A 15,686-nucleotide genomic window follows, 5' to 3' on the forward strand; every position below is an offset into this window, starting at 1 on the left:
CGAGAATGGTTAAGGTTCAAAATACGAAATACTTGACAATAAAAGAAGAAAAATAACATTCAAAAAAGTCAAATCTTGAATGAAAAAAATAAAGCAGATTTCATTCAGTCTCTCACATAAAAACACATGGGAAAAAACTTATAAACTTGAAACATAAATCATGTAGGGACAGAAATGAACTTTTTCTCCACATGTTCATGTTTTAGAAATTTCTAAGTTCACATGTGCCAAATACAGAAGAAATTCATCAAATAAAAAGGGACTACACATATAAAGAAATAGATTTTCCCTATTTCTAAAAAATAAAACCAAGAAGGTCAAAATAAAATAATAGAGCAGTTTGATGCACATTAAAAATTTGGAATTTTCTCGTTTCTAGAAATAACCAAAGCTTTTAAAAGTTAGATTTTCCTCGTTTCTAAAAAATAAGAGAGAAGGCCAACTCAAAATAACAGACCAACTCAAAATTTTTTATAAAATGGATTTATAAAAAACTAAAAAAAATGAAAGAACCGAGAAGGTCAAAAAACGTCAAAGTTCAAATTTGAAACCCCTAGAAGTTCAATTTGAAACAACCGAGAAGGTAAAAAAAACCTAGAAGTTCAAAGGTAAAAGCCTAGAAAATTGTTTGCTTATTTAAAACCATATTTTTCTCTAAGAAGTTCAAAGTAAAATAAGAGAGAAGTTCAAAGGTTAAAAAAACTTAGATGTTTTCTCGTTACTAAATAATAAAATGAAGAGGTTGAAATTAAAAAAGGAATTAAAGAATCGACCATGAAGATCAAAAATAAAATATTTCAAAATCATGTTTATTTAAAAATCAAAAACAAAAACTTTACACAAAAAATAAAAAATGTGAAGTTCAAATTAAAATAACACTGAAGTTCAAAGTATATTAAAACCTAGGATTTAGAAGTTCAAAAAACAAAGACAAAAAACAATGTCATTTTGGGCTTTTTTCCCCAATACTAAGGATAAAAACCAAGAAGTTCAATTTAAAAAAATGAAGTAATTCAATACATATTAAAAACTCAGTTTTTCTTGTTACTAAATAATAAAACCAAGAAGTTCAATTTTTTAAAGCAGAGCAGTTTGATATTTATTTGAAAACTCATTTTTTTTCGGTTACTAAAGAATAAGACCAATAAGTTCTATTCGAAATAATGAAGAAGTTCTATTAAAATAAACCTAGAAGTTCAAATTTAACAAAGGGGCTCGATGTCTATCAAAAAGTAGGATTTTCTCCGTTACTAAAAGAAATAAAACCAGGAAGTCCAAATTAGAAAGATGAAGAAGGTCGGTGATTATACAAAACTCAGATTTTCCTCGTTATTAAAGAATAGAAACAAGAAGTTCAAAAATAAAATAACAGGAAGTTCAAAAATAAAATAACAAGAAGTTCAACTTTTAATAATAGAGCGCTTCAAAATTTCATAATAAAAAGATTAAGAAATAAAACTAGGAAGTCCATATTAAAAAGATGGAGAAGTTCGATCATTATAGAAAACTCAGATTTTTTCCTCATTATTGAAGAATGGAAACAAAAAGTTCAAAAATAAAATAACAAGAAGTTCAACTTTTAATAATAGAGCGCTTCAAAATTTCCTAAAAAGGATTAAGAAATAAAACTAGGAAGTCCATATTAAAAAGATGGAGAAGTTCGATGATTATAGAAAACTTAGATTTTCCTCATTATTAAAAGAATGAAAATAAGAAGTTCAAAAATTAAATAACAAGAAGTTGAACTTTTTAAAAAAAGCGCTTTAAAATTTCATAAAAAGGATTAAGAAAATCAGATTAAAAATTCATAAAAAACTCAGATATTTTCACGTAACCGAGAGAAGTATAGATTGATAACTGCCAGAAGTTCATGTTCTACACGGTGTGCATTTTATATTAAAAAAGAATAAAAAAAGCAAAGTCTAAAAGTTTTGTTGTTATAAGTTCAAGTCCTCCGTCAGAGAAAGTTGAAAAAATTATTGTGAGAGAGGTTTGTACAAAAAGAATATCGTTTGTGTAACACGGACAAATGGATGAGAAAATTACAAACAAAAAAAACGTCACAGAAGTTCAACGTGAAAATAGCAAGAAGTTCAACTACAAAGCTGAATGAATTTCGCATGAAAAACTTCTAAAACCGCCGCGAGTATGAAAAAATGATCAACACGGGAAAGTTGTGTGTTTACAGCAGTTTTCCATCGATATATGACTCGTTGAATTCCAGGGAGTGGATGGAGAGCTACGAGTAGTCGATGGAGATCTGCGAGCAAAAAAAAGCACGTAGAAAATAGAGTGAAGTTCAGGTACACGCGCCGAGAAGTTCAGGTTCTTCACGCGGTGCATTTTCGAAGAATCTATTTCACGATAAAGGCAGAACGAATGTTCTCGCCATTTTCGCAATTACTTGAAAACGGCTAGGAATCAGAGAAAACCATCAACATGAAAAAGTTTCCCATTTTATCATTCCGATAAACGGTTTAGAAATGCGATCGAAAATACGATTCACGTTTTTTGTGCGAAGAAAAAACGGTTTTCAAAACTGCTCTTAAACCGCTTATATTTTTCCAAAAATTTAAGTTGAGTCATGATATTGGTGTCAATAGCTTTCCAACGGTATATCGCAAGCCCCATTTGGGCAATGTTGGCGGAAGTTCAACCTAGTTCACAGGAAAGTTCAACGTACTACTAGCGGGGCAGGTCAGGTTGTGATCAGAATATACGACCGCACTATTATGATCCTGGGATCAGAATAGTTATTTGGATCACAGCAGCCCTATATAGGGGCGATCGGCTGTTCCCGAACTCCCAAACACGCAAAAGACCGGCCCGTTACACTCCTTCGAACGGCCCACCCCCACTCCACGAACTTCCCCCCAACGCTTTCAACGCCCGCTCGCACCAGGAACCCGCGTCGCCGCCGTCATTCCCCAGCAGGAACCCGCGCCGCCGCCGTCGTTCCCCAGCAGGAACCCGCGCCGCCGCCACCGTTCCCCACCAGGAAGCCGCGCCGCCGCCGCCGTCCACCCACCAGGATGGCGCTCCGCCGCCGTTGTCCCCCACCAGGGACCCGCGCCGTCGCCGCCATCCACCCACCAGGAAGCCACCCCACTGCCGTCGTCCACCCACCAGGAAGCCGCCCCACTGCCGCCGTCCACCCACCAGGAAGTCGGGTCGCCCGCCACCGTCCACCCACGAGGAAGCCGCGCCGCCGTCCACCAAGGAATCTAAGCCGCCGCTGCCCCCACCAGGAAGTTGTGCTGCAGCAGCGGCCACCACATCCACACGCCGGCGCGACCACCCGGCACCACATTTGTCAGCTCTGTCGCCACCTCCCCTCTGGATCGAGTCTTCCCCGTCGATCTACTGAGCTGCAGGCTTCCCCCGACCGCTGCCACTGTTTGGCGTCGTCCTCGCCAACTGCCTCCTCGTCGCTCACCATCTCAGGCTCGTCGGCACCGACCTTGGGCGGCCACCAGTCACCCAACCCCCTGGCATCCCACTCCTCTACCCAGCGCACCCGATTCGTCCCCACACAGGCATCCCATGATGCCATCAGCACAAAAAGTCAACCCAGCGCAGGCGTGTGTGCAGGTCAAGTTGATCTACTCAGTGTTAATCCATGAGGCTGATCTAAACATCACTAATTGTCGGCTTCTTCCTGCAGAGCACCAACATGAGTTCTCTCCCAAATCCTCCTTGGCCATGCTCCATTTTTTGTAGATGCAAGAAGCACTACCCTCTCTATCACTCCATCTCTCTCAGGTGGCAGGCAGAGGAAACAAACCTCTGAACAACCATCTCGTCGGCGTCATTTTGGAAATTCAGGCCAAAGCTGAATATTTTCTTGAAGAGTTCACCTTCGATTAGTGCTTCTGTGTGTGTGTAACTATTGGCAGTAGAAAAATCATTTTACATAGAACACAAAAAAGGTTCGAAAAATATCAATGATAGAAGTTCATGTACATGAAGATTGATGCTTCGCATGTTGTGTGTATATACGAGAGCACACAGAAATCATGTTGTGCCATTATTCAGTAGCAGTTCAACAAGAAAACATGCAAGAGTTCTATTAGTATAGTTCGAGCAGAAGAAAAATCATATTGTGCTACTTGATGTTTACAAAAAAAAGATGTCATATTCTGCTACTTTTATAAAAAAATATTAGATCTTTTATGTACTTATAGAAAACCAAGAAATTCCACATTAAAAATGGAAAAGTTCACTACTTGTAATAAAATGGATTTTCCTCGTTTCCACAAAAAATACCTTGAAGTTCAAAATTAAAAAACAGAGTGGTTCGATGTCCAGTTTGAATTATTTTCCCTTATAAATAATGAATTCAAAAAAAATATTTTCTTAGAAACAAAAACAAAAGCAAAGAAGGTCAAACTAAAAGAATAGAGAAGTACAAGTTTAAAAAAACTTAGATTTCCCTCGTTATCAAAAAATGGAAACAAGAAGTTCAAAAATTAAATAACAAGAAATTCAACTTTTAATAATAGAGCGCTTCAAAATTTCGTAAAAAAGATTAAGAAATAAAACCAGGAAGTCCATATTAAAAAGATGGAGAAGTTCGATGATTATGGAAACTCAAATTTTCCTCGTTATTAAAGAATGGAAACAAGAAGTTCAAAAATAAAATAACAAGAAGTTCAACTTTTAATAATAGAGCGCTTCAAAATTTCATAATAAAAAATATTAAGAAATAAAACTAGGAAGTCCATATTAAAAAGATGGATAAGTTCAATGATTATAGAAAACTCAGATTTTCCTCATTATTAAAGAATGGAAAATAAGAAGTTCAAATATTAAATAAGAAGAAGTTCAACTTTTAATAATAGAGCGCTTCAAAATTTCGTAAAAAGGATTAATAAATAAAACTAGGAAGTCCATATTAAAAAGATGGAGAAGTTCGATGATTATAGAAAACTTAGATTTTTCCTCATTATTAAAAGAATGCAAATAAGAAGTTCAAAAATTAAATAACAAGAAGTTCAACTATTAAAAATAGAGTGCTTCAAAATTCATAAAAAGGATTTAGAAAATCAGTTTAAAAATTCATAAAAAACTAAAAAAAATCACGTAACCGAGAGAAGTTCATGTTGATAACTGCCAGAAGTTAATGTACTAAATGGTGTGCATTTTGTATTAAAAGGAATAAAAAAGCAAACCCTAAAGGTTTTGTTGTTATAAGTTCAAGTCCTTCGTCGGAGAAAGTTAAAAAAATTATTATGAGAGAGGTTTGTACAACAAGAATATCATTTGTGTAACACTGACGAAATGAATAAGAAAATTACAAACGAAAATATGCAACAGAAGTTCAATGTGAAAACAACAGGAAGTTCGACTACTATAGTGAATGAATTTGAGATGAAAAACTTTTAAAATCGTCGCGAGTACGAAAAAACGATCAACACGGGAAAGTTGCATGTTTACATCAGCTTTCCACCGGTATATCACTTGCTTAATTTTGATGAGTGGATGGAGAGCTACAAGTAGTAGATGGAGATCTACGAGCAAAAAAAGCACGTGAAAAGCAGAGTGAAGTTCAGGTACACGCGACGAGAAGTTCACGTTCTTCACGCGGTGCATTTTCGAAGAATCTGTTTCGCGATAAAGGCAGAACGAATGATCTCGCCATTTTTGCAATTACTTGAAAATGGCTGGGAATCGGAGAAAACCATCAACATGAAAAAGTTTCACATTTTTTGTAGATTTTCAACCATATATTATTTGCCCCATTCCGATAAAGTTTGTAGAAAATATGGCATAAATACATTTTTAGCTATTTTCAAAACTGACTTAAAACCGTAAATAATTGGGAGAAACAATATATACCAAAAAGTTTCGCATTTGCTCAAGCTTTCCAACGCCATATCATTTGCTACATTCGGACGCATGGTTAAAAAATTAGCTCAAAAATACGAACTCGGTAGGACTTGGACCATTTTCTAAATTACTCTTAAACCATTCAAAATTAGAAAAAAAAACTTTAAAGATGAAAAAGTAGCGCATTTTCATAAGCTTTCCAATGCCATATCATATGCCTCAATTGGATTAGCCGTTTAGGAATGACATCGAAAATACGAACTCAGCTGTTCGGTTTACGATATTTTACGTTTTTTCAAATTACTCTTTAACCATAGGGAATTAGAGAAAACTTTCAACATGTGGAAGGAGCGGTTTTGCAGCAGTTTTCCAAGGCCATATTATCTGCCTCATTCCGATAAACGGTTTAGAAATGCGATCGAAAATACGATTCACGTTTTTTGTGTGAAGAAAAAATAGTTTTCAAAACTGCTCTTAAACCGCTTATATTTTGTCAAAACATTAAGTTGGGTCATGATATTGGTGTCCATAGCTTTCCAACGGTATATCGCAAGCCCCATTTGGGCAATATTAGCGGAAGTTCAACCTAGTACAGGGGGAAGTTCAACGTACTACTAGCGGGGCAGGTCAGGTTGTGATCAGAATATTATTCTGATCCCTTGATCAGAATATTATTCTGATCCCTTGATCAGAATAGTGTTTATGTGTGTGTGTGTGTGTGTATATATGTGTGTGTGTGTGTGCGTGCGCGCGCGGGGGGGGGGGGGGGGGGGAGGGGCGCCACACAAGGACACAACATTGTCTTAGCCGTGTGCGGCTCCCCCGTCCACCGTTTACTCCCTCGGTCATATTTTCGTAGTGATTAGGCGAAGCCCTGCGGAGATCACATCACCATCACTGTCACCAAGCCGTCGTGCTTTAGGAACTCATCTACTTCCTCGCCGTCTTGCTGGATCAAGAAGGCGGAGAACGGTACTGAGCTGAACGTGTGCAGAACGCGGAGGTGTCGTGCGTCCGGTACTAGATCGGTTGGAGTGCGAAGAAAGTTCGACTTCATCAACCGCGTTGTGAAACGCTTCCGCTTACGTTCTACAAGGGTATGTAGACACACTCTCCTCTCTCGTTGCTATGCATCTCCATGGATAGATCATTGCGTGTGCGCAGTAATTTTTTTGTTTTCCATGCTACGTTTCTCATCAGGTGGAGGTTGCCTTGGCTGTCATGACGCGTGAGGCTCTTGACACAATCTGAAGGGTCATCTCCAATCATGATGCAAATCTTCACCGTTCTCGCATCACGGATTTGGAGGTTGCCAACAAGCTCCTGATTGATGCCCTAACTAGTGTCACCGCTTCGCCTCCAGAAGATAACAATGATACCAATAAAAAGGAGACTAAATGAATCCAACCGGCTTAGCATGTTAAGCTTGGGGCATTTTGAACCCTTTTTCTCGTTTCCTTTTCCATTATTACTTTTCAGTTAAACTTTGCTTGAAGGAGTTTATTTAGTTCAAGTAATAAAAGTACTATCATACCTTTTTGGTGAAGAGGGAAGAGTCTTATCTGTTAATTCATGGATGGTTTGATGAATAGTCCATAATGATCTAGATTAATTTGCTAGTATGATTACATATAAATCTTTGTGTGCTACACATCTTTGTTTTTAGATGATGATTATAAGTCTTCCACATCTCTAGTGTCAATCGAGAATGAGAAGCTAACAACTTGATGTGATGCATTAGAAGCGACTTCAGTTTATTTGATGATTACTTGGAGAGGTTTTTCTTTTATACTGGTGAACCAAGTATGAAATATGGATAAGCCCTTGTGCATAAGAGAAAAAATTTAATGATTCAAGAAAACTTATGAAATTCCTGATCGATGAACTTGGATGATTAAGCATACCCTTCACGGCACATCTCAAAAAGAGAGAAAACCTCAAGTGATATGGGGCAGGCTTAGCAATTCATGAAATAAAAAGCGGGGAATGAAAAATAAGAAAATGTAAAATGCATCGTAATAAAGCTTGTGCAGCTGGAAGAGGAGAATAAAGTATCACCTAAAGTTAGAGAGAGTCCCGTTAACGATTGACTATAAGGTGTGGAAGCCTTCATACTCATTGAATGGAAATTAGGATGTGATGGAGCACGGTGTAATTAATCATATGATGTAAATTCTAAAATTTTATTTTGGACCCATTCATTCGATTCATCCGTGGCTCATAACGAAGATGATTTGTTCATTACAAGTTGCAGTATTTGCTCGGGGACGAGCAAAACTCTAAGCTTGGGGGAGTTGATGAGTCCAAATTATGAGGCCTCTTTCACCGTTATTTTTGTTCTTACTAGTTAGGATTTGTGGAATTTTACCACGTCCGGGCACTTCTTTTTGTTACAGTTTATGGAGCAATATTCATTTATTGGAGAAATCCCTAAAAATGGCAGTGGAATCATGTATTAAAGATGATAAACACTTTCCATACAAGAATCAAGCAAGAAGGCTGAAGAAAGCATCGTCGCTACGCTTCCAGAGCGAACGACGGTGTTCCATGTGACCGCAAGCGCTTGCATGAGCTATCGTATGGTGCGCCGCCGCCTATGGGGGATCAGCTATTTTAACCCCATCAAAGTGGATCGGGGATCGATGAGACGTTCTGAGCCTCCAGAAACTCATCTCGAAGGCAGAACCCTAGCCGCCAGAGCCCATCTGATAAGGGGATCAGCGAGGAGAAAGAGGGGATTCTTCTCATCATGAGGGGACCATAGTTAGCATCATCATCTCCATCATCACCGCCTTCCTCCTCATCATCATCATCCACATCCTTATCATCTGCACCAAGAACCCTAGTAGATCCTACAGTGTATCGGTTGATCTATTCATCTATGTATTCATTTATCATTACCGTGATGATTGTTGTTCCCATGTGTGAGTAGATCCTTTGTTCCCGGGGTATGGACGAACCCTAGTGTGTAATAGGATGTTTGATATTATGATTTAATATTCTCTTTGCATGTTTATGTTGATAATCTTCTTGATGTTGGGTGAAGTCGACCATCCAACGTATGCCAAATCTGGATGGAAGGTTATTACTGTTGGTTAACTGTGTGGTTGTGGAATTGGGTGACGTGACAGGCCCCTTCTCCCTTCGTAGCGGATAGTTGCAACAGGGGGTATAACGGAGACCACTTTGGTTGCGTCCACGGGGACCTTTTTCCCCTTAATCATCGTTTGATAATCGGAGTGGGGAAGAACAGTGGTGGCATATAGGATACGGAGATACCACGACTATAAACGTGTCTGTACCGGCTCCGCCCACAAATAGAAACAATGGGTTCACTAAAGTCGCTTGCATATGGGGCTGGCCCATTAATGTAGGTTCGGTGTTGCGCACTCATGCCCTGCAGTTCGATCGATGTAGGTTTTTTGTGTTTTTCTCATCGGTTTTTTGTGTATTTTCATTGATTTTCTTTGGTTTTTTAGTTTTCTTCGTTATAACTTTAGTTATTGATCAATTATTTTGTTTCTTTCTCAGTTTCCATAGACTTTTTCTTTATTTTATTTTCTTTCCTATTTATTTTATTTTCTTTGGTTTTTGGTTTCTTTCTTAGTTTTTATCAATTCTCTTTGTTTTTCATTTGTGTTTGAACACCGTATAAGTGGGTCTGCATCTTATTTTCATTATCAAGGTGTTCTCCCATCTTTTAATTTGCATCGCCACTCTCAAATACTCACTTTTCTTCAAAATTTATCTTTGGTGAGCATGTTGAACTTTCTTTTTTGCATAACCTTGAAAATATAATTGGCATCGACTAATTAGAAAGGACTAACCGAGGGAGAAGAGAGAGGGAACAAGGCACATGAAGAGAGGAAATACAATCGGACGCGGAGTATGTGATGGCGAGCTCACAGGAGCTCGGAATCAGACCCGTCCAGGATTGCTATGAGATTCGCTGCATTCAATGCTATTGAGGATAGGCGGGTCCACAGCGACGAAGGGGAAATTAGATATAAGTCGAAATACTCGTCTGACAGCTGGGGCAGCGTCGACGAAGGAATGCACGCCGTCGCCTGAGCGCGGCTGAGCCGTGCTCGAGCTTCCAGCCGACGTCCTAATCCGTGGATCAGGTGCGGTTCTTTCCGCTAGCGGCGGCAGAGCTCGCACTTATTGCAGTAGTTGGGACGGTGGCCGCTTAGCGGAGGCAGGTTGGATTTGGCTATCACTCCCATCGGACTCGAGGAGGAGATATTGACTCCGGCGGCGGGAACTGGGCGGCGCAGCCACCTGAGAGAGGCTCTGGCGACCATGGAGTTCCTACTTCAGCTTATAAATAGGTACGGATCTGCTTCTTAGACAAACATGTGCGACTCTTTTGACTGTGTCTTTGTGAACTGAGCTAGATTCGGTGTTTTCAAATGCTGGTTGATTTATAAGAACTCTCCTGGAAGAGGTGAATGATAACAACGGGGCAATGGAGCCCGTGCAGTTCCCAGTTCCCGCGGTGGCCGAGGTTCAGGAAGCGGCCCCTGCGGCTTCAAGTGCTGATGGGCAGATCTGCCCGGCGGAGGCAGCAGGCGAGGAGATGGGTCAGTGCTCCGAGCACTCAATTGAACAAATTGACCCGAAAACACCAGGGTGGACGCAAAGGTACCACTGGTTCCCATCTGTAAAGTAATTCATATCTGGCTCTGAAAATAAGTTTGTACTGTCGGACATGCGAGCTGTAACTGTCTAATAGACAGTATAACTGAAGTTTGCTCTGAAAACTAGTTTGACATATGAATAAATAGATAGCTTGTTATATTGGTAGGTTGCATAGATGTCTTAGTGGATATATAATTTGACCTGCTGATGGTTAAGATCACAATTGATGACATAATGTTATGGTTTGTAATTTGAAAACCATATGCTAGACTCACATGTCATTCGTTGGGTGATCTGACTGGACAGAGTGCGAGTTGGTGCTGCTGCTCCAGGAAGGCCTCCTTGTATAGACAGGATAACAGCGCTTGAGAAGACTGTTAGGGAATTTGCGGAGCATCCAGGAGATGTGGTTATGGTGCCAAAGATTGGGACCAGTTTTGACACACTCGGAGAAGCTTATGACTTTTATAATCTGTATTCATGGGAGAAAGGATTTGGAATACGATATGGAAAGAGCAGGATTAATGTTAGCAGGACTAAGTGCATGCAAGAGATAGTTTGCGGATGTGCGGTAAGGAAAACCATAGACTGGAAGATCTGTACCATATATTAATAATAATCAGTAATGAAAATCCTTGAGTATGAATTCTGACTTACTTGTTTGATTTGTCAGGGGAAGCCAATTGTTGAAAATACTCATTCCTGCCGATGTGAATGCCCATCACTCATAAGATTACTTCGGCAAAGGACAATGGATGGTACATAGCAGAACATCGAGATGGGCACAATCATGCACTCTCCCAAACTTATGGACAGACAATACACTGGCCGTCACACAAGCATATTGATGTTTACAGCAGGGACCTAGTGAACCAGCTCTGGCAAAATAATGTCAACCTTGCTAAGGTGTACAACATTGTAGGCAGCTTCTTCGGGAAGATGGAGAATGTGCCGTTCATGAAAAGAGCATTGAGAAATTTGTGTGGAAAGATTAGCCATGAGCAATCAGAAGACGATGTGTGAAAAACAATGGAAGTCTTCCATGATTTGTGCTCAAACGATCCACAGTTTACCTATTGGGTTCAAGCAGACAATGAGGGTCAAATCAGTAACCTGATGTGGGAAACCGGTAACAGCCGCCTGCAGTACAACTTCTTTGGGGATGTCATTACTTTTGACACGACTTACAGGACAAACTTGTATGACATGCACTTTGGGTTATTTGTTGGCGTCAACAACCATTTCCAGAGCATCATAGCTGGTGTGCTTGTGAGGCATGAGACAGTTGAGACATTTGAGTGGGTATTTTCAGAGTTCGTTAGGATAATGGGGGGTAGTGCACCGCAGACAATCCTAACTGGTAAGATGGTACCGAAGTTATTTATTTTTTTATGCAGTACTGCTCTAAGGTAGATAGCCGGAAATACTAATGACCATCAATTGTATGGATTGTAGATCAGAACAAGGCGATGGAAGTTGCCATACAAAATGTGATGCCAGACACGGCTCACCGATGGTGCAAGTGGCATGTGCTAAAGAAGGCAAAGGAGTCATTAGGTCATTTGTACTGAAAGAAGAGTGATTTCCAACCAGAGTTCCATAAGGTTGTCAACCACATGCTAACAATAGATGAATTCGAGGAAGGATGGAAGTACCTAATAGAGAAATACAACTTGAAAAGTCATGACTACATGACTAGTTTGTACGAGATACGACACAAATGGGCAAAGCCGTATTTCAAGGGAGTTTTTTGTGCAAAGATGACTAGTACACAGCGGAGTGAAAGCGCAAACCACATGTTGAAGAACTATGTGCCGCCTGGGTGTCCAATGCATATCTTTGTGAGGAAATACATGAGTTTGATTTTTGACAGGGAATCTGAAGGGAATTATGAGGAGAAGCGGACAGCAATTGTAAGGGTTGAATGAAATACAAATTTTCGAGATTATTGTTTCAGGTTTTTTTTATGATGAGCTAACTAATTACTTATTGATGCCCTGTTTCTCAGGGAAGGCCCCTTATGCGAGCAAATCTGGCGACTGAGAGACATGCTGGGAAGATTTACACGAGGGCGATGTTTGAGCAATTTGGCCACATATTATATGAGTGTGGTGCCTATCAGGTGGAAGAGATTGAGAAAGGCAAAGAGTACGTGGCAATACATACAGATGCTGCAAGGAGGGAGAAATGGTGCCGAACCTCATACAAGGTCACGGTGGTTGAAGCAGGGGAGGAGTTTGACTGTGAGTGCGGGCAATTTGCACACATGGGCCTGCTGTGCAGCCATATCCTGAAGGTAATGTACATGTCCTGGCATGGAGAATGCACATTGAGCTTGTATGCATGACAGAGAATTTATGTTCATGGCTATATAATTTTAAGTTTTCGTTAATGCAGGTTCTCGACTTCATTCGTGTGACAAAAATCCCAAAGAAGCACATTGTGAAAAGATGGACAAGGGACGCGAGAGATATACTTCCAGCCCACCTGGTGCAGTACCAGAAAGACAATGCCCAGGGAAACCCATTTAGTTTCCGGCATTTCAACATGTATATGCAAGCCATGGAACTTGTTAGGATGGGTGACTCAAGTGTGGCAGCATACGAGAGATTGACTACAATATTCAACCAATGTGCAGCTGAAATGAAGCCACTCACAGAGGTCAGAGATGGCCTAGGATTGGAAGACAGGTTGGCAGCTAATAATACGGTTCCGAGTAGGGTTGAAGCAGACACCGTTCCGAGTAGGTTTGAGGCAGATCCAGATGCATTCGAGGCAGTAGAAGGTACACAAATGATCATCGGAAACGATGACAGCATATCAGCTAATGTGTCAGTGACTAGGCTTGATAACCTGCTAGCACCAGCAAAGCGGAAGCAAGTTGGAAGGCCGACGAGCAGTAGGGAGAAGGCCCCATATGAGGGTTTAAGTAAGAGAACTAGATTTTGCGGCATATGCAGGCAGCAAGGACATAAGAGAACAACCTGACCTGAACGAGGGGATTTACCAAAGCAACCACGTAAGCCAGCGAGATGCAAGAACTGTGGAATTGAAGGACATCGCAGGAATAACTGTCATAAGGCAGATGAACTTAGGCTACGATAATGTAGTTCATCCTATGTGTTGTGATGAGTGTTTTTTTATGGAGGAACTAAAAATAAACCAGTAGTTGATTTTCTTTTAAGTGTAACTGAAATCTATTCGTCTGTCTCAAGTGCAAAAACTGAATTTCCTTGAATATGCAGCTGAGGAGGTTTAGTGTTTCTGTTGTTCCTTCAGACATAGATTATGCTTTAGTTTCTGAACTTAATATGGTTGTTTGTCCGTCTCTGAACATGTTTGTGCGGAAAAAAGAGGTGGCGTCAGTTGATGAACGAATATTACATAATATTTGCTGCCAATGGGTGTGGCGGTGGAATTTGTGTGCATGGCACGTGTACTGAAGCCATCCCTTTGCTGCAACCTGCATGAGGTACATGTGTAAATGGAGTAGGCAAACTGGTGGAGTTGGCATTGAAGCGAACTGAGCGGGCTTGCGTTTCAAATTCAAAACGCACGGGCGGGATGAGGCTGGTGACTGTTTACAAATGGGCAATGTTGCGACCTGAAGGGGCGGCTAGGGCCATTCAGGCTTAGGAGTTGCAGCATGGGAGCCTCATTTCTTTCCCACCAAGAATCCTCAGTGATCGCAAGTGAGGAATTCTCAAAGGGTTGCGGACTCTCGATGTAGGTTCGTTGCCTTTCCTTAGCATACACCCAACTTAGAAATCTACTCACCCTGATTATTAGTTGATTCACCGTGAAATGCAGGCAGCGGCCGAATCGGAAGCATCAGTTAACCAGGGAGATGAACCTCTGGTTGCGATAAGCGAGACTTTAGGGATTTCCACATTGTCTCTGCATGTGGGCATGGTAAATCAGCTAATACTAGCTTAGATTGTAGCTTACATGCATGGCTAATCTGTTCGCAGTCAGAGCAGGTTAGTGCTGAACTGGGGAAGGAAGATATCCCATCAGAGGAGATCATTGTACAAGGGATTGAAGGGTACCCTGATGCATCAGAAGGGTTCGAGGAGCACGATCCAGCTGCTGCTCAAGTGGGGCTGGAGGTGGATGAAGGCGTGGAGCTGTACTTACCAGATGATGACGACGTTGAGGAGAGCACTGAGCACATCGCTAAATGCTCAAGACTGAACGCCTGATTAACTCTTGTGCTAAGTTGAGTCAGAGTAGGCAATGATGCCTTTGCCTTTTATCCGACTTCTGTACTGAATAATTAGTCGTGTGTACTATGTAGCAGCTAGATCTAGATCAGCAGTAGAATGAGCTGAGTTGTTTGACGCCAAGTACAGACTTCTGTACTTAAAGAAATGCCTCTGCCGTATGAGTCTTGTATTATTGATTAAGTTGGTTTGAGAGTAACGCGTGAGCATGATGTAGCGCATGGGCCCTGTGCGGTCGATTTAATTATGTAGTTGGGAAACCGAGACTGTGTACGGGCATAAATTAATAGCAGGCATGGGATGTCCGGCCTCATAAGCGAGGCATGCATTTTTTGCTGGTTCCGACCAGGTGGGATGGTCCCATAAAATACATGCAAACACTGATTAGCACAGTGCATGCATTGGTTTAGCGAGAAAGGTCAACATGAGTAATATAATAATGTGTTGGTCACCAGTCGTTGCATGTAAATGCATTTGTCCTTACGTACTTTGTGCCGGAGGGAAAGGTCAACAGGAGTGCGCATGAGGGGGGGGACTAGACAACATGCTCTGTCCTTGTCATGTTGCAATTTTCGAGCTGGACCCCCCCCCCATTTAGGAACTTTCTATATAAAGGGGTACCTGCATCGTGTCTGCTGGTCCTAAAATATACATGGTGGACACAATAAAGCGGGTATGTGCAGAAGGTGCGGCTAGCATCGTTCCAATATCTGCATGAGTGTTGCATGCAGTTGCACGTCCACGTAAATATTACAGTGGGGAGGGTGATTTGGGAGAAAGCAGTGTGGTGAAAACATGTACCCAAGTTCCAAATTGTTGGAACGGAGATGTTCTGTGGCTCAGGATGGCGAGGCGCAGGTAATTCCCGCCCGTGAATTCTGAAACGAGTGGTGCTGAGAGGCTTCCCAGAGTTTACATAATAAAAAATGCCCCTGCAGGTAGTAAATATGAAGTGGGAGAGTAGATGGAACAGTGCACGTGGCGGACACTGGC

The 15,686-nt window shown here is 40.9% G+C and overlaps 1 pseudogene; it reads left to right on the forward strand.

The window, feature by feature from the left end:
- The first annotated feature begins 10,131 nt into the window (after nucleotides 1-10,131).
- LOC147980669 (protein FAR1-RELATED SEQUENCE 5-like) lies at nucleotides 10,132-14,672 on the forward strand (annotated as a pseudogene).
- The last annotated feature ends 1,014 nt before the right edge of the window (nucleotides 14,673-15,686 follow it).

This window comes from Triticum urartu, chromosome 3A, assembly GCF_056163025.1.
Source record: "Triticum urartu cultivar PI428250 chromosome 3A, HENAU_Tu73, whole genome shotgun sequence".
NCBI lineage: Eukaryota > Viridiplantae > Streptophyta > Magnoliopsida > Poales > Poaceae > Triticum > Triticum urartu.